This window comes from Cryptomeria japonica, unplaced genomic scaffold (assembly GCF_030272615.1).
Source record: "Cryptomeria japonica unplaced genomic scaffold, Sugi_1.0 HiC_scaffold_98, whole genome shotgun sequence".
Classification (NCBI taxonomy): Eukaryota; Viridiplantae; Streptophyta; class Pinopsida; order Cupressales; family Cupressaceae; genus Cryptomeria; species Cryptomeria japonica.
In genome coordinates this window covers 357501-376707 of record NW_026728920.1, presented here as the reverse complement: position 1 = coordinate 376707, position 19207 = coordinate 357501, and the positions used below count along the sequence as shown (strand labels likewise).

General features: G+C 63.9%; 3 non-coding genes across 3 annotated transcripts; all 3 read left to right on the top strand.

The window, feature by feature from the left end:
* The first annotated feature begins 5073 nt into the window (after positions 1-5073).
* On the top strand, positions 5074-5192 carry LOC131864970 (5S ribosomal RNA). Its single transcript, XR_009363696.1, has one exon. It is a non-coding gene; the product is annotated as a 5S ribosomal RNA (ribosomal RNA).
* A 5902-nt stretch (positions 5193-11094) lies between these two features.
* LOC131864969 (5S ribosomal RNA) lies at positions 11095-11213 on the top strand. Its single transcript, XR_009363695.1, has one exon. It is a non-coding gene; the product is annotated as a 5S ribosomal RNA (ribosomal RNA).
* Positions 11214-17128: 5915 nt separating this feature from the next.
* Positions 17129-17247, top strand: LOC131864968 (5S ribosomal RNA). The gene has a single exon (XR_009363694.1). It is a non-coding gene; the product is annotated as a 5S ribosomal RNA (ribosomal RNA).
* The last annotated feature ends 1960 nt before the right edge of the window (positions 17248-19207 follow it).

The following is a 19207-nucleotide window of genomic DNA, read 5'->3' as shown; positions in this document are numbered from 1 at the left end:
GCACCATGGCGCCCACCAAGGTGCGCAGCCCAGCCAAGGCGTGCGCATCAAGGTGCGCACCCTGGCGAAGGTGCGCACCCGGGGCAAACCGAGCTCCGACTTCGTGCGCACCTTGGAGCGCACAAAGGGTGCGCAACCCAGCCAAGGTGTGCGCACCCCGGGCAAACCGAGCTCCGAATCGTGCGCACCTTGGAGCACACTTCGGAGCCCTCCTTGGTGCGCACCGATGTTGCGCACCTCGGAGCGCACCCGGGGAAAACAATGCAATTAACCCGACTTTCGACTTCGTGGGCACCTCGGAGCGCTCTCGGGTTCGCACCTCGGAGCACACCGAGGTGCGCACCTTTGATGCGCTGCCTTCACCAATTTCCAGAAAAGGCAAGAAAACATTGAGAAGGTGTGCGCACCGAGGTGCCCACCCTGGCGAAGGTGCACGCGAGGTGCGCACCCGGGGCAAACCGGGCTCCGACTTCGTGCACGCCATGCTGCGCACCTTGGAGGGCCATGGTGCGCACCTTGGAGCACACTTCGGAGCGCTCAATGGTGCCCAACCCAGCCAAGGTGCCCACCGCGGCGAAGGTGCACGCGAGGTGCGCACCCGGGGCAAACCGGGCTCTGACTTCGTGCACGCCGCACCTTGGAGCACACTTCGGAGCGCTCCTTGGTGCGCACCAGGGCGCGCAACCCAGCCGAGGTGCCCACCCCGGCGAAGGTGCACGCGGGGTGCGCACCCGGGGCAAACCGGGCTCCGACTTCGTGCACGCCATGGTGCCCACCGCGGCGAAGGTGCACGCGAGGTGCGCACCCGGGGCAAACCGGGCTCCGACTTCGTGCACGCCGCACCTTGGAGCACACTTCGGAGCGCTCCTTGGTGCGCACCAGGGCGCGCAACCCAGCCGAGGTGCCCACCCCGGCGAAGGTGCACGCGAGGTGCGCACCCGGGGCAAACCGGGCTCCGACTTCGTGCACGCCATGGTGCCCACCGCGGCGAAGGTGCACGCGAGGTGCGCACCCGGGGCAAACCGGGCTCCGACTTCGTGCACGCCGCACCTTGGAGCACACTTCGGAGCGCTCCTTGGTGCGCACCATGGTGCCCACCAGGGCGCGCAACCCCGCCGAAGGTGCACGCGAGGTGCGCACCCGGGGCAAACCGGGCTCCGACTTCGTGCACGCCGCACCTTGGAGCACACTTCGGAGCGCTCCTTGGTGCGCACCAGGGCGCGCAACCCCGCCGAAGGTGCACGCGAGGTGCGCACCCGGGGCAAACCGGGCTCCGACTTCGTGCACGCCATGGTGCGCACCAGGGTGCCCACCGCGGCGAAGGTGCGCACCCGGGGCAAACCGGGCTCCGACTTCGTGCACGCCGCACCTTGGAGCACACTTCGGAGCGCTCCTTGGTGCGCACCAGGGCGCGCAACCCAGCCGAGGTGCCCACCCCGGCGAAGGTGCACGCGAGGTGCGCACCCGGGGCAAACCGGGCTCCGACTTCGTGCACGCCATGGTGCCCACCGCGGCGAAGGTGCGCACCCGGGGCAAACCGGGCTAGGACTTCGTGCACGCCGCACCTTGGAGCACACTTCGGAGCGCTCCTTGGTGCGCACCATGGTGCCCACCAGGCCGCGCAACCCAGCCAAGGTGTGCGCACCAAGGTGCACGCGAGGTGCGCACCCGGGGCAAACCGGGGTCCGGCTTCGTGCACGCCGCACCTTGGAGCACACATCGGGGCGCTCCCGGGTTCGCACCGGCGTTGCGCACCGTGGTGGGCACCTCGGAGCGCACCGTGGTGGGCACCTCGGAGCACACCAAGGTGGGCAGCGAGGTGCGCACCTTTGATGCGATGCCTTCACTAATTTCCATAAAAGGCAAAAAAAAACGAGATTTTAAAATTTCCGTTTTGAAAGATAGTGAGAAAAAGGGAATGCTGGTGCCATCTTGAGCCCGCCCTGGTGCGCAGCCCAGCCAAGGTGTGCGCACCAAGGTGCCCACCCTGGCGAAGGTGCGCGCCCGGGCAATTAACCCAACTTCCAACTTCGCGCGCGCCAGGGTGGGAGCGCACCCAACAACCGGGCCTGGGAAGAGCCAATGCGAGAAACCCCACCAAACGCTCTGACAAAAAAAGAGGGGGCGCTCCAGTAACCCCGCTTCGGAGCGCACCCTGGGCAAACCCAGCCAGGGTGCCCACCCCGGCCAAGGTGCAGGCGAGGTGCGCACCCGGGGCAAACCGGGCTCCGACAACGTGCACGCCGCACCTTGGAGCACACTTCGTAGCGCTCCCGGGTGCGCACCTCAGAGCACACCAAGGTGGGCAGCGAGGTGCGCACCTTTGATGCGCTGCCTTCACTAATTTCCAGAAAAGGCAAAAAAAAGAGGAGATTTTAAAATTTCCGTTTTGAAAGATAGTGAAAAAAACGGAACGCGGGTGCCATCTTGAGCCCGCCCTGGTGCACAGCCCAGGTAAGGTGCCCACCCTGGCAAAGGTGCGCACCCGGGCAATTAACCCTACTTCCGACTTCGTGCGCGCCAGGGTGGCAACCGGGCCTGGGAAGAGCCAATGCGAGAAACCCCACCAAACGCTCCGACAAAAAAAGAGGCGGCGCTCCAATAACCCCGCTTCGGAGCGCAGCCGGGGCAAACCCAGCCAAGGTGCCCACCCCGACGAAGGTGCACGCGAGGTGCGCACCCGGGGCAAACCGGGCTCCGACAACGTGCACGCAGCACCTTGGAGCACACTTCGAAGCACTCCCGGGTGCCCACCGGCGTTGCGCACCGTGGTGGGCAGCGAGGTGCGCACCTTTGATGCGCTGCCTTCACTAATTTCCAGAAAAGGCAAAAAAAAATGAGATTTTAAAATTTCCGTTTTGAAAGATAGTGAAAAAAACGGAACGCGGGTGCCATCTTGAGCCCGCCCTGGTGCGCAGCCCAGGCAAGGCATGCGCACCAAGGTGCCCACCCGCGGTGCACGCCCGGGGCAAACCGGGCTCCGACTTCGTGCAGGCCGCACCTTGGAGCACACTTCGGAGCGCTCCTTGGTGCGCACCATGGTGCCCACCAGGGCGCACCCGGGGCAAACCGGGCTCCGACTTCGTGCACGCCGCACCTTGGAGCACACATCGGAGCGCTCCCAGGTTCGCACCAGCGTTGCGCACCTTTGATGCGCTGCCTTCACTAATTTCCAGAAAAGGCAAAAAAAAACGATATTTTAAAATTTCCGTTCTGAAAGATAGTGAAAAAAACGGAACGCGGGTGCCATCTTGAGCCCTTCCTGGTGCGCAGCCCAGGCAAGTTGTGCGCACCAAGGTGCCCACCCTGGCGGAGGTGCGCGCCCGGGGCAAACCGGGCTCCGACTTCGTGCACTGCATGGTGCCCACCAAGGCGCGCAACCCAGCCAAGGTGCCCACCGCAGCGAAGGTGCACGCGAGGTGCGCACCCGAGGTGCACACCCGGGGCAAACCGAGCTCCGACTTCGTGCACGCCGCACCTTGGAGCACACTTCAGAGCGCTCCTTGGTGCGCACCAGGGCGCGCAACCCAGCCAAGGTGCTCACCCCGGCGAAGGTGCACGCGAGGTGCGCACCCGGGGCAAGCCGGGCTCGGACTTCGTGCACGCCGCACCTTGGAGCACACATCGGAGCGCTCCCGGGTTCGCACCAGCATTGCGCACCTTTGATGCGCTGCCTTCACTAATTTCCAGAAAAGGCAAAAAAAAAAAAAAAACGAGATTTTAAAATTTCCGTTTTGAAAGATAGTGAAAAAAACGGAACGCGGGTGCCATCTTGAGCCCGCCCTGGTGTGCAGCCCAGGCAAGTTGTGCGCACCAAGGCACCCACCCTGGCCAAGGTGGGTCACGGGGTGGGTCCTAGGGTGGGTAACGGGGTGGGTACTAAGGTGCGTGCCAAGGTGGGTCATGGGGTGGGTGCCAAGGTGGGCACCAGGGTGGGTGTGCACCAACCCTAGCCAGGGTAGGTCACGGGGTGGTTGTCGGGGTGGGCGTCAAGGAGCCAAGGTGGGTGGCAAGTAGCCAAGTTGCGTGCCAAGGTGGGTGTCGGGGTGGGTGCCAAGGATCCAAGGTGGGTGCCAAGGAACCAAGGTGGGTGTCTGGGTGGGTGCCGAGGTGGGAGCCAGGGTGGGTCCCAAGGTGAGTGCAAAGGTGGGTGCCAGGGTCAAGGTGAGTGCCAATGTGGGTTCCAAGGTGCCAGGGTCAGGGTGAGTGCCAATGTGGGTTCAAAGGTGCTAAGTTGGGTGCGAGGTTGGGTGCGAGGGTGGGTGGGTGCCAAGGTGTGCTAGGTGGAAGCCCGGGTGGGTCGGCATCCCATGGGTGTCGAGTTGGGTGCCTGATGGGTGCTTCTTGTCAAGTTTTAGTCGTCGGGACTCATTTCGAGCCTTAGAGGTCGTTTCTTGTCCGGTTGCCCTGTCTTCGACCTGGGAACCCAATTTTGGTCCTCGGGTCCCATTTTTTTTTGTCTCGCATCCCACTTTTGGCCTGTGGCCTTTTCGGGGTCGATTCTCGTTTTGGGCATCAGAGCATGTTTCTTCTCCTAAAACCCAATATTTGTTTATTAAGTCTCGGAACACATTTTTGTTCTCGTGGACCCATCATGGGTCTTGGAACGCATTTGTGGTCCTTGGGTCCCATTTTGCATCCCGAAACTTGTGTTTTGGTGCTTGATCCCTATTTTGGGTGCCCACCTTGCACCAAGTGCGCACCCGGGGCAAACCGAGCGCCTTGGTGCACCGGGGCAAGATCGAGCGTGCACCCGAGGCGCCCCGAACATGCACCAAGGTGCACTCGGCCCACATGTGAGCGCAGGTCGTTGCGCCCGAGGTGGTGTGTGGGCACCGCGTTGCAGACGGGACACTGCACGCACACGACGCCCCGTCCAGGTGCACGCACGTAGGCCGGGCCGGGTGCACACCCGACGCCCTAGCAAGGTGCGCGCACCCGGGCAGGGCTCACACTTGGCGAACGGGGCGCACTTCGCGAGGGAGGGTGTGCACCTCGACGGGGGTGGGTGGCCGGGGTGGATTCGCACGTGGGTCGCGGTTTGCTAAGTACACACTGCGACAAGCTCATAACGGGTGCGATCATACCAGCGTTAGTGCACCGGATCCCATCAGAACTCCGCAGTTAAGCGCGCTTGGGCCGGAGTAGTACTGGGATGGGTGACCTCCCGGGAAGTCCCGGTGTTGCACCCTTTCTTAGTTTTTCGCCGGGCGTCGCAATGCTATTTGAATAAACCTTTTGCCCGTTTGCGTTCTCGTCGGGGCCGGGCCGGGCCGGGGTGCGCTGCCCGCACTACCGCGCGCGCGGGGGCGACACCGAGCGCGCACCCGAGGCGCCCCGAGCACACAGGCCACGGTGCAACCCGGGCGTTGTGCGCGCACCCCGGTGCGCCCGAGGTGCTGCGCGCGCACCCAGGTGAAATCGGTGTGCACCTCGGCCAGTGCGCGCTCGGTCGAGTCGCGCACGTTGGCCAAGGTGCACGGTGATGTTTCTTACTCTAAGGTTCCGCACCAGACGCCCGGGACAGGTGAGCGAAGCTGGGCGGGGCCGGGTGCGCGGCCGGGGCAGGTGCACGCAGCTGGAGAGAGCTTTGGAGCACACCAGAGGTGCGCACCTTGGAGCACACTTCGGAGCGCACCAATGATGCGCTCCATTCAAAAGTTTCCTGAAAAGGCAAAAAAAGTTGAGATTATAGAATTTCCCACTTGAGAGATTGTAAAAAAAAAAAATTTAAAATGAAGGAAACGCGGGTGCCAAGGTGTGCGCGCCCGGGTGCGCAGCCCAGCCAAGGTGTGCGCACCAAGGCGCCCACCCTGGCGAAGGTGCACGCAAGGTGCGCACCCGAGGCAAACCGGACAATTAACCCAACTTTCGACTTCGCGCGCACCTGCGCACCTTGGAGCGCACTTCGGAGCGCTCCTTGGTGCGCACCAATCTTGGGCACCTCGGAGTGCACCATGGCGCCCACCAAGGTGCGCACCCGGGGCAAACCGAGCTCCGACTTCGTGCGCACCTTGGAGCGCACGAAAGGTGCGCACCATGGCGCCCACCAAGGTGCGCAGCCCAGCCAAGGCGTGCGCATCAAGGTGCGCACCCTGGCGAAGGTGCGCACCCGGGGCAAACCGAGCTCCGACTTCGTGCGCACCTTGGAGCGCACAAAGGGTGCGCAACCCAGCCAAGGTGTGCGCACCCCGGGCAAACCGAGCTCCGAATCGTGCGCACCTTGGAGCACACTTCGGAGCCCTCCTTGGTGCGCACCGATGTTGCGCACCTCGGAGCGCACCCGGGGAAAACAATGCAATTAACCCGACTTTCGACTTCGTGGGCACCTCGGAGCGCTCTCGGGTTCGCACCTCGGAGCACACCGAGGTGCGCACCTTTGATGCGCTGCCTTCACCAATTTCCAGAAAAGGCAAGAAAACATTGAGAAGGTGTGCGCACCGAGGTGCCCACCCTGGCGAAGGTGCACGCGAGGTGCGCACCCGGGGCAAACCGGGCTCCGACTTCGTGCACGCCATGCTGCGCACCTTGGAGGGCCATGGTGCGCACCTTGGAGCACACTTCGGAGCGCTCAATGGTGCCCAACCCAGCCAAGGTGCCCACCGCGGCGAAGGTGCACGCGAGGTGCGCACCCGGGGCAAACCGGGCTCCGACTTCGTGCACGCCGCACCTTGGAGCACACTTCGGAGCGCTCCTTGGTGCGCACCAGGGCGCGCAACCCAGCCGAGGTGCCCACCCCGGCGAAGGTGCACGCGGGGTGCGCACCCGGGGCAAACCGGGCTCCGACTTCGTGCACGCCATGGTGCCCACCGCGGCGAAGGTGCACGCGAGGTGCGCACCCGGGGCAAACCGGGCTCCGACTTCGTGCACGCCGCACCTTGGAGCACACTTCGGAGCGCTCCTTGGTGCGCACCAGGGCGCGCAACCCAGCCGAGGTGCCCACCCCGGCGAAGGTGCACGCGAGGTGCGCACCCGGGGCAAACCGGGCTCCGACTTCGTGCACGCCATGGTGCCCACCGCGGCGAAGGTGCACGCGAGGTGCGCACCCGGGGCAAACCGGGCTCCGACTTCGTGCACGCCGCACCTTGGAGCACACTTCGGAGCGCTCCTTGGTGCGCACCATGGTGCCCACCAGGGCGCGCAACCCCGCCGAAGGTGCACGCGAGGTGCGCACCCGGGGCAAACCGGGCTCCGACTTCGTGCACGCCGCACCTTGGAGCACACTTCGGAGCGCTCCTTGGTGCGCACCAGGGCGCGCAACCCCGCCGAAGGTGCACGCGAGGTGCGCACCCGGGGCAAACCGGGCTCCGACTTCGTGCACGCCATGGTGCGCACCAGGGTGCCCACCGCGGCGAAGGTGCGCACCCGGGGCAAACCGGGCTCCGACTTCGTGCACGCCGCACCTTGGAGCACACTTCGGAGCGCTCCTTGGTGCGCACCAGGGCGCGCAACCCAGCCGAGGTGCCCACCCCGGCGAAGGTGCACGCGAGGTGCGCACCCGGGGCAAACCGGGCTCCGACTTCGTGCACGCCATGGTGCCCACCGCGGCGAAGGTGCGCACCCGGGGCAAACCGGGCTAGGACTTCGTGCACGCCGCACCTTGGAGCACACTTCGGAGCGCTCCTTGGTGCGCACCATGGTGCCCACCAGGCCGCGCAACCCAGCCAAGGTGTGCGCACCAAGGTGCACGCGAGGTGCGCACCCGGGGCAAACCGGGGTCCGGCTTCGTGCACGCCGCACCTTGGAGCACACATCGGGGCGCTCCCGGGTTCGCACCGGCGTTGCGCACCGTGGTGGGCACCTCGGAGCGCACCGTGGTGGGCACCTCGGAGCACACCAAGGTGGGCAGCGAGGTGCGCACCTTTGATGCGATGCCTTCACTAATTTCCATAAAAGGCAAAAAAAAACGAGATTTTAAAATTTCCGTTTTGAAAGATAGTGAGAAAAAGGGAATGCTGGTGCCATCTTGAGCCCGCCCTGGTGCGCAGCCCAGCCAAGGTGTGCGCACCAAGGTGCCCACCCTGGCGAAGGTGCGCGCCCGGGCAATTAACCCAACTTCCAACTTCGCGCGCGCCAGGGTGGGAGCGCACCCAACAACCGGGCCTGGGAAGAGCCAATGCGAGAAACCCCACCAAACGCTCTGACAAAAAAAGAGGGGGCGCTCCAGTAACCCCGCTTCGGAGCGCACCCTGGGCAAACCCAGCCAGGGTGCCCACCCCGGCCAAGGTGCAGGCGAGGTGCGCACCCGGGGCAAACCGGGCTCCGACAACGTGCACGCCGCACCTTGGAGCACACTTCGTAGCGCTCCCGGGTGCGCACCTCAGAGCACACCAAGGTGGGCAGCGAGGTGCGCACCTTTGATGCGCTGCCTTCACTAATTTCCAGAAAAGGCAAAAAAAAGAGGAGATTTTAAAATTTCCGTTTTGAAAGATAGTGAAAAAAACGGAACGCGGGTGCCATCTTGAGCCCGCCCTGGTGCACAGCCCAGGTAAGGTGCCCACCCTGGCAAAGGTGCGCACCCGGGCAATTAACCCTACTTCCGACTTCGTGCGCGCCAGGGTGGCAACCGGGCCTGGGAAGAGCCAATGCGAGAAACCCCACCAAACGCTCCGACAAAAAAAGAGGCGGCGCTCCAATAACCCCGCTTCGGAGCGCAGCCGGGGCAAACCCAGCCAAGGTGCCCACCCCGACGAAGGTGCACGCGAGGTGCGCACCCGGGGCAAACCGGGCTCCGACAACGTGCACGCAGCACCTTGGAGCACACTTCGAAGCACTCCCGGGTGCCCACCGGCGTTGCGCACCGTGGTGGGCAGCGAGGTGCGCACCTTTGATGCGCTGCCTTCACTAATTTCCAGAAAAGGCAAAAAAAAATGAGATTTTAAAATTTCCGTTTTGAAAGATAGTGAAAAAAACGGAACGCGGGTGCCATCTTGAGCCCGCCCTGGTGCGCAGCCCAGGCAAGGCATGCGCACCAAGGTGCCCACCCGCGGTGCACGCCCGGGGCAAACCGGGCTCCGACTTCGTGCAGGCCGCACCTTGGAGCACACTTCGGAGCGCTCCTTGGTGCGCACCATGGTGCCCACCAGGGCGCACCCGGGGCAAACCGGGCTCCGACTTCGTGCACGCCGCACCTTGGAGCACACATCGGAGCGCTCCCAGGTTCGCACCAGCGTTGCGCACCTTTGATGCGCTGCCTTCACTAATTTCCAGAAAAGGCAAAAAAAAACGATATTTTAAAATTTCCGTTCTGAAAGATAGTGAAAAAAACGGAACGCGGGTGCCATCTTGAGCCCTTCCTGGTGCGCAGCCCAGGCAAGTTGTGCGCACCAAGGTGCCCACCCTGGCGGAGGTGCGCGCCCGGGGCAAACCGGGCTCCGACTTCGTGCACTGCATGGTGCCCACCAAGGCGCGCAACCCAGCCAAGGTGCCCACCGCAGCGAAGGTGCACGCGAGGTGCGCACCCGGGGCAAACCGAGCTCCGACTTCGTGCACGCCGCACCTTGGAGCACACTTCAGAGCGCTCCTTGGTGCGCACCAGGGCGCGCAACCCAGCCAAGGTGCTCACCCCGGCGAAGGTGCACGCGAGGTGCGCACCCGGGGCAAGCCGGGCTCGGACTTCGTGCACGCCGCACCTTGGAGCACACATCGGAGCGCTCCCGGGTTCGCACCAGCATTGCGCACCTTTGATGCGCTGCCTTCACTAATTTCCAGAAAAGGCAAAAAAAAAAAAAAAACGAGATTTTAAAATTTCCGTTTTGAAAGATAGTGAAAAAAACGGAACGCGGGTGCCATCTTGAGCCCGCCCTGGTGTGCAGCCCAGGCAAGTTGTGCGCACCAAGGCACCCACCCTGGCCAAGGTGGGTCACGGGGTGGGTCCTAGGGTGGGTAACGGGGTGGGTACTAAGGTGCGTGCCAAGGTGGGTCATGGGGTGGGTGCCAAGGTGGGCACCAGGGTGGGTGTGCACCAACCCTAGCCAGGGTAGGTCACGGGGTGGTTGTCGGGGTGGGCGTCAAGGAGCCAAGGTGGGTGGCAAGTAGCCAAGTTGCGTGCCAAGGTGGGTGTCGGGGTGGGTGCCAAGGATCCAAGGTGGGTGCCAAGGAACCAAGGTGGGTGTCTGGGTGGGTGCCGAGGTGGGAGCCAGGGTGGGTCCCAAGGTGAGTGCAAAGGTGGGTGCCAGGGTCAAGGTGAGTGCCAATGTGGGTTCCAAGGTGCCAGGGTCAGGGTGAGTGCCAATGTGGGTTCAAAGGTGCTAAGTTGGGTGCGAGGTTGGGTGCGAGGGTGGGTGGGTGCCAAGGTGTGCTAGGTGGAAGCCCGGGTGGGTCGGCATCCCATGGGTGTCGAGTTGGGTGCCTGATGGGTGCTTCTTGTCAAGTTTTAGTCGTCGGGACTCATTTCGAGCCTTAGAGGTCGTTTCTTGTCCGGTTGCCCTGTCTTCGACCTGGGAACCCAATTTTGGTCCTCGGGTCCCATTTTTTTTTGTCTCGCATCCCACTTTTGGCCTGTGGCCTTTTCGGGGTCGATTCTCGTTTTGGGCATCAGAGCATGTTTCTTCTCCTAAAACCCAATATTTGTTTATTAAGTCTCGGAACACATTTTTGTTCTCGTGGACCCATCATGGGTCTTGGAACGCATTTGTGGTCCTTGGGTCCCATTTTGCATCCCGAAACTTGTGTTTTGGTGCTTGATCCCTATTTTGGGTGCCCACCTTGCACCAAGTGCGCACCCGGGGCAAACCGAGCGCCTTGGTGCACCGGGGCAAGATCGAGCGTGCACCCGAGGCGCCCCGAACATGCACCAAGGTGCACTCGGCCCACATGTGAGCGCAGGTCGTTGCGCCCGAGGTGGTGTGTGGGCACCGCGTTGCAGACGGGACACTGCACGCACACGACGCCCCGTCCAGGTGCACGCACGTAGGCCGGGCCGGGTGCACACCCGACGCCCTAGCAAGGTGCGCGCACCCGGGCAGGGCTCACACTTGGCGAACGGGGCGCACTTCGCGAGGGAGGGTGTGCACCTCGACGGGGGTGGGTGGCCGGGGTGGATTCGCACGTGGGTCGCGGTTTGCTAAGTACACACTGCGACAAGCTCATAACGGGTGCGATCATACCAGCGTTAGTGCACCGGATCCCATCAGAACTCCGCAGTTAAGCGCGCTTGGGCCGGAGTAGTACTGGGATGGGTGACCTCCCGGGAAGTCCCGGTGTTGCACCCTTTCTTAGTTTTTCGCCGGGCGTCGCAATGCTATTTGAATAAACCTTTTGCCCGTTTGCGTTCTCGTCGGGGCCGGGCCGGGCCGGGGTGCGCTGCCCGCACTACCGCGCGCGCGGGGGCGACACCGAGCGCGCACCCGAGGCGCCCCGAGCACACAGGCCACGGTGCAACCCGGGCGTTGTGCGCGCACCCCGGTGCGCCCGAGGTGCTGCGCGCGCACCCAGGTGAAATCGGTGTGCACCTCGGCCAGTGCGCGCTCGGTCGAGTCGCGCACGTTGGCCAAGGTGCACGGTGATGTTTCTTACTCTAAGGTTCCGCACCAGACGCCCGGGACAGGTGAGCGAAGCTGGGCGGGGCCGGGTGCGCGGCCGGGGCAGGTGCACGCAGCTGGAAAGAGCTTTGGAGCACACCAGAGGTGCGCACCTTGGAGCACACTTCGGAGCGCACCAATGATGCGCTCCATTCAAAAGTTTCCTGAAAAGGCAAAAAAAGTTGAGATTATAGAATTTCCCACTTGAGAGATTGTAAAAAAAAAAAATTTAAAATGAAGGAAACGCGGGTGCCAAGGTGTGCGCGCCCGGGTGCGCAGCCCAGCCAAGGTGTGCGCACCAAGGCGCCCACCCTGGCGAAGGTGCACGCAAGGTGCGCACCCGAGGCAAACCGGACAATTAACCCAACTTTCGACTTCGCGCGCACCTGCGCACCTTGGAGCGCACTTCGGAGCGCTCCTTGGTGCACACCAATCTTGGGCACCTCGGAGTGCACCATGGCGCCCACCAAGGTGCGCACCCGGGGCAAACCGAGCTCCGACTTCGTGCGCACCTTGGAGCGCACGAAAGGTGCGCACCATGGCGCCCACCAAGGTGCGCAGCCCAGCCAAGGCGTGCGCATCAAGGTGCGCACCCTGGCGAAGGTGCGCACCCGGGGCAAACCGAGCTCCGACTTCGTGCGCACCTTGGAGCGCACAAAGGGTGCGCAACCCAGCCAAGGTGTGCGCACCCCGGGCAAACCGAGCTCCGAATCGTGCGCACCTTGGAGCACACTTCGGAGCCCTCCTTGGTGCGCACCGATGTTGCGCACCTCGGAGCGCACCCGGGGAAAACAATGCAATTAACCCGACTTTCGACTTCGTGGGCACCTCGGAGCGCTCTCGGGTTCGCACCTCGGAGCACACCGAGGTGCGCACCTTTGATGCGCTGCCTTCACCAATTTCCAGAAAAGGCAAGAAAACATTGAGAAGGTGTGCGCACCGAGGTGCCCACCCTGGCGAAGGTGCACGCGAGGTGCGCACCCGGGGCAAACCGGGCTCCGACTTCGTGCACGCCATGCTGCGCACCTTGGAGGGCCATGGTGCGCACCTTGGAGCACACTTCGGAGCGCTCAATGGTGCCCAACCCAGCCAAGGTGCCCACCGCGGCGAAGGTGCACGCGAGGTGCGCACCCGGGGCAAACCGGGCTCCGACTTCGTGCACGCCGCACCTTGGAGCACACTTCGGAGCGCTCCTTGGTGCGCACCAGGGCGCGCAACCCAGCCGAGGTGCCCACCCCGGCGAAGGTGCACGCGGGGTGCGCACCCGGGGCAAACCGGGCTCCGACTTCGTGCACGCCATGGTGCCCACCGCGGCGAAGGTGCACGCGAGGTGCGCACCCGGGGCAAACCGGGCTCCGACTTCGTGCACGCCGCACCTTGGAGCACACTTCGGAGCGCTCCTTGGTGCGCACCAGGGCGCGCAACCCAGCCGAGGTGCCCACCCCGGCGAAGGTGCACGCGAGGTGCGCACCCGGGGCAAACCGGGCTCCGACTTCGTGCACGCCATGGTGCCCACCGCGGCGAAGGTGCACGCGAGGTGCGCACCCGGGGCAAACCGGGCTCCGACTTCGTGCACGCCGCACCTTGGAGCACACTTCGGAGCGCTCCTTGGTGCGCACCATGGTGCCCACCAGGGCGCGCAACCCCGCCGAAGGTGCACGCGAGGTGCGCACCCGGGGCAAACCGGGCTCCGACTTCGTGCACGCCGCACCTTGGAGCACACTTCGGAGCGCTCCTTGGTGCGCACCAGGGCGCGCAACCCCGCCGAAGGTGCACGCGAGGTGCGCACCCGGGGCAAACCGGGCTCCGACTTCGTGCACGCCATGGTGCGCACCAGGGTGCCCACCGCGGCGAAGGTGCGCACCCGGGGCAAACCGGGCTCCGACTTCGTGCACGCCGCACCTTGGAGCACACTTCGGAGCGCTCCTTGGTGCGCACCAGGGCGCGCAACCCAGCCGAGGTGCCCACCCCGGCGAAGGTGCACGCGAGGTGCGCACCCGGGGCAAACCGGGCTCCGACTTCGTGCACGCCATGGTGCCCACCGCGGCGAAGGTGCGCACCCGGGGCAAACCGGGCTAGGACTTCGTGCACGCCGCACCTTGGAGCACACTTCGGAGCGCTCCTTGGTGCGCACCATGGTGCCCACCAGGCCGCGCAACCCAGCCAAGGTGTGCGCACCAAGGTGCACGCGAGGTGCGCACCCGGGGCAAACCGGGGTCCGGCTTCGTGCACGCCGCACCTTGGAGCACACATCGGGGCGCTCCCGGGTTCGCACCGGCGTTGCGCACCGTGGTGGGCACCTCGGAGCGCACCGTGGTGGGCACCTCGGAGCACACCAAGGTGGGCAGCGAGGTGCGCACCTTTGATGCGATGCCTTCACTAATTTCCATAAAAGGCAAAAAAAAACGAGATTTTAAAATTTCCGTTTTGAAAGATAGTGAGAAAAAGGGAATGCTGGTGCCATCTTGAGCCCGCCCTGGTGCGCAGCCCAGCCAAGGTGTGCGCACCAAGGTGCCCACCCTGGCGAAGGTGCGCGCCCGGGCAATTAACCCAACTTCCAACTTCGCGCGCGCCAGGGTGGGAGCGCACCCAACAACCGGGCCTGGGAAGAGCCAATGCGAGAAACCCCACCAAACGCTCTGACAAAAAAAGAGGGGGCGCTCCAGTAACCCCGCTTCGGAGCGCACCCTGGGCAAACCCAGCCAGGGTGCCCACCCCGGCCAAGGTGCAGGCGAGGTGCGCACCCGGGGCAAACCGGGCTCCGACAACGTGCACGCCGCACCTTGGAGCACACTTCGTAGCGCTCCCGGGTGCGCACCTCAGAGCACACCAAGGTGGGCAGCGAGGTGCGCACCTTTGATGCGCTGCCTTCACTAATTTCCAGAAAAGGCAAAAAAAAGAGGAGATTTTAAAATTTCCGTTTTGAAAGATAGTGAAAAAAACGGAACGCGGGTGCCATCTTGAGCCCGCCCTGGTGCACAGCCCAGGTAAGGTGCCCACCCTGGCAAAGGTGCGCACCCGGGCAATTAACCCTACTTCCGACTTCGTGCGCGCCAGGGTGGCAACCGGGCCTGGGAAGAGCCAATGCGAGAAACCCCACCAAACGCTCCGACAAAAAAAGAGGCGGCGCTCCAATAACCCCGCTTCGGAGCGCAGCCGGGGCAAACCCAGCCAAGGTGCCCACCCCGACGAAGGTGCACGCGAGGTGCGCACCCGGGGCAAACCGGGCTCCGACAACGTGCACGCAGCACCTTGGAGCACACTTCGAAGCACTCCCGGGTGCCCACCGGCGTTGCGCACCGTGGTGGGCAGCGAGGTGCGCACCTTTGATGCGCTGCCTTCACTAATTTCCAGAAAAGGCAAAAAAAAATGAGATTTTAAAATTTCCGTTTTGAAAGATAGTGAAAAAAACGGAACGCGGGTGCCATCTTGAGCCCGCCCTGGTGCGCAGCCCAGGCAAGGCATGCGCACCAAGGTGCCCACCCGCGGTGCACGCCCGGGGCAAACCGGGCTCCGACTTCGTGCAGGCCGCACCTTGGAGCACACTTCGGAGCGCTCCTTGGTGCGCACCATGGTGCCCACCAGGGCGCACCCGGGGCAAACCGGGCTCCGACTTCGTGCACGCCGCACCTTGGAGCACACATCGGAGCGCTCCCAGGTTCGCACCAGCGTTGCGCACCTTTGATGCGCTGCCTTCACTAATTTCCAGAAAAGGCAAAAAAAAACGATATTTTAAAATTTCCGTTCTGAAAGATAGTGAAAAAAACGGAACGCGGGTGCCATCTTGAGCCCTTCCTGGTGCGCAGCCCAGGCAAGTTGTGCGCACCAAGGTGCCCACCCTGGCGGAGGTGCGCGCCCGGGGCAAACCGGGCTCCGACTTCGTGCACTGCATGGTGCCCACCAAGGCGCGCAACCCAGCCAAGGTGCCCACCGCAGCGAAGGTGCACGCGAGGTGCGCACCCGAGGTGCACACCCGGGGCAAACCGAGCTCCGACTTCGTGCACGCCGCACCTTGGAGCACACTTCAGAGCGCTCCTTGGTGCGCACCAGGGCGCGCAACCCAGCCAAGGTGCTCACCCCGGCGAAGGTGCACGCGAGGTGCGCACCCGGGGCAAGCCGGGCTCGGACTTCGTGCACGCCGCACCTTGGAGCACACATCGGAGCGCTCCCGGGTTCGCACCAGCATTGCGCACCTTTGATGCGCTGCCTTCACTAATTTCCAGAAAAGGCAAAAAAAAAAAAAAAACGAGATTTTAAAATTTCCGTTTTGAAAGATAGTGAAAAAAACGGAACGCGGGTGCCATCTTGAGCCCGCCCTGGTGTGCAGCCCAGGCAAGTTGTGCGCACCAAGGCACCCACCCTGGCCAAGGTGGGTCACGGGGTGGGTCCTAGGGTGGGTAACGGGGTGGGTACTAAGGTGCGTGCCAAGGTGGGTCATGGGGTGGGTGCCAAGGTGGGCACCAGGGTGGGTGTGCACCAACCCTAGCCAGGGTAGGTCACGGGGTGGTTGTCGGGGTGGGCGTCAAGGAGCCAAGGTGGGTGGCAAGTAGCCAAGTTGCGTGCCAAGGTGGGTGTCGGGGTGGGTGCCAAGGATCCAAGGTGGGTGCCAAGGAACCAAGGTGGGTGTCTGGGTGGGTGCCGAGGTGGGAGCCAGGGTGGGTCCCAAGGTGAGTGCAAAGGTGGGTGCCAGGGTCAAGGTGAGTGCCAATGTGGGTTCCAAGGTGCCAGGGTCAGGGTGAGTGCCAATGTGGGTTCAAAGGTGCTAAGTTGGGTGCGAGGTTGGGTGCGAGGGTGGGTGGGTGCCAAGGTGTGCTAGGTGGAAGCCCGGGTGGGTCGGCATCCCATGGGTGTCGAGTTGGGTGCCTGATGGGTGCTTCTTGTCAAGTTTTAGTCGTCGGGACTCATTTCGAGCCTTAGAGGTCGTTTCTTGTCCGGTTGCCCTGTCTTCGACCTGGGAACCCAATTTTGGTCCTCGGGTCCCATTTTTTTTTGTCTCGCATCCCACTTTTGGCCTGTGGCCTTTTCGGGGTCGATTCTCGTTTTGGGCATCAGAGCATGTTTCTTCTCCTAAAACCCAATATTTGTTTATTAAGTCTCGGAACACATTTTTGTTCTCGTGGACCCATCATGGGTCTTGGAACGCATTTGTGGTCCTTGGGTCCCATTTTGCATCCCGAAACTTGTGTTTTGGTGCTTGATCCCTATTTTGGGTGCCCACCTTGCACCAAGTGCGCACCCGGGGCAAACCGAGCGCCTTGGTGCACCGGGGCAAGATCGAGCGTGCACCCGAGGCGCCCCGAACATGCACCAAGGTGCACTCGGCCCACATGTGAGCGCAGGTCGTTGCGCCCGAGGTGGTGTGTGGGCACCGCGTTGCAGACGGGACACTGCACGCACACGACGCCCCGTCCAGGTGCACGCACGTAGGCCGGGCCGGGTGCACACCCGACGCCCTAGCAAGGTGCGCGCACCCGGGCAGGGCTCACACTTGGCGAACGGGGCGCACTTCGCGAGGGAGGGTGTGCACCTCGACGGGGGTGGGTGGCCGGGGTGGATTCGCACGTGGGTCGCGGTTTGCTAAGTACACACTGCGACAAGCTCATAACGGGTGCGATCATACCAGCGTTAGTGCACCGGATCCCATCAGAACTCCGCAGTTAAGCGCGCTTGGGCCGGAGTAGTACTGGGATGGGTGACCTCCCGGGAAGTCCCGGTGTTGCACCCTTTCTTAGTTTTTCGCCGGGCGTCGCAATGCTATTTGAATAAACCTTTTGCCCGTTTGCGTTCTCGTCGGGGCCGGGCCGGGCCGGGGTGCGCTGCCCGCACTACCGCGCGCGCGGGGGCGACACCGAGCGCGCACCCGAGGCGCCCCGAGCACACAGGCCACGGTGCAACCCGGGCGTTGTGCGCGCACCCCGGTGCGCCCGAGGTGCTGCGCGCGCACCCAGGTGAAATCGGTGTGCACCTCGGCCAGTGCGCGCTCGGTCGAGTCGCGCACGTTGGCCAAGGTGCACGGTGATGTTTCTTACTCTAAGGTTCCGCACCAGACGCCCGGGACAGGTGAGCGAAGCTGGGCGGGGCCGGGTGCGCGGCCGGGGCAGGTGCACGCAGCTAGAGAGAGCTTTGGAGCACACCAGAGGTGCGCACCTTGGAGCACACTTCGGAGCGCACCAATGATGCGCTCCATTCAAAAGTTTCCTGAAAAGGCAAAAAAAGTTGAGATTATAGAATTTCCCACTTGAGAGATTGTAAAAAAAAAAAATTTAAAATGAAGGAAACGCGGGTGCCAAGGTGTGCGCGCCCGGGTGCGCAGCCCAGCCAAGGTGTGCGCACCAAGGCGCCCACCCTGGCGAAGGTGCACGCAAGGTGCGCACCCGAGGCAAACCGGACAATTAACCCAACTTTCGACTTCGCGCGCACCTGCGCACCTTGGAGCGCACTTCGGAGCGCTCCTTGGTGCGCACCAATCTTGGGCACCTCGGAGTGCACCATGGCGCCCACCAAGGTGCGCACCCGGGGCAAACCGAGCTCCGACTTCGTGCGCACCTTGGAGCGCACGAAAGGTGCGCACCATGGCGCCCACCAAGGTGCGCAGCCCAGCCAAGGCGTGCGCATCAAGGTGCGCACCCTGGCGAAGGTGCGCACCCGGGGCAAACCGAGCTCCGACTTCGTGCGCACCTTGGAGCGCACAAAGGGTGCGCAACCCAGCCAAGGTGTGCGCACCCCGGGCAAACCGAGCTCCGAATCGTGCGCACCTTGGAGCACACTTCGGAGCCCTCCTTGGTGCGCACCGATGTTGCGCACCTCGGAGCGCACCCGGGGAAAACAATGCAATTAACCCGACTTTCGACTTCGTGGGCACCTCGGAGCGCTCTCGGGTTCGCACCTCGGAGCACACCGAGGTGCGCACCTTTGATGCGCTGCCTTCACCAATTTCCAGAAAAGGCAAGAAAACATTGAGAAGGTGTGCGCACCGAGGTGCCCACCCTGGCGAAGGTGCACGCGAGGTGCGCACCCGGGGCAAACCGGGCTCCGACTTCGTGCACGCCATGCTGCGCACCTTGGAGGGCCATGGTGCGCACCTTGGAGCACACTTCGGAGCGCTCAATGGTGCCCAACCCAGCCAAGGTGCCCACCGCGGCGAAGGTGCACGCGAGGTGCGCACCCGGGGCAAACCGGGCTCCGACTTCGTGCACGCCGCACCTTGGAGCACACTTCGGAGCGCTCCTTGGTGCGCACCAGGGCGCGCAACCCAGCCGAGGTGCCCACCCCGGCGAAGGTGCACGCGGGGTGCGCACCCGGGGCAAACCGGGCTCCGACTTCGTGCACGCCATGGTGCCCACCGCGCCAAGGTGCACGCGAGGTGCGCACCCGGGGCAAACCGGGCTCCGACTTCGTGCACGCCGCACCTTGGAGCACACTTCGGAGCGCTCCTTGGTGCGCACCAGGGCGCGCAACCCAGCCGAGGTGCCCACCCCGGCGAAGGTGCACGCGAGGTGCGCACCCGGGGCAAACCGGGCTCCGACTTCGTGCACGCCATGGTGCCCACCGCGGCGAAGGTGCACGCGAGGTGCGCACCCGGGGCAAACCGGGCTCCGACTTCGTGCACGCCGCACCTTGGAGCACACTTCGGAGCGCTCCTTGGTGCGCACCATGGTGCCCACCAGGGCGCGCAACCCCACCAA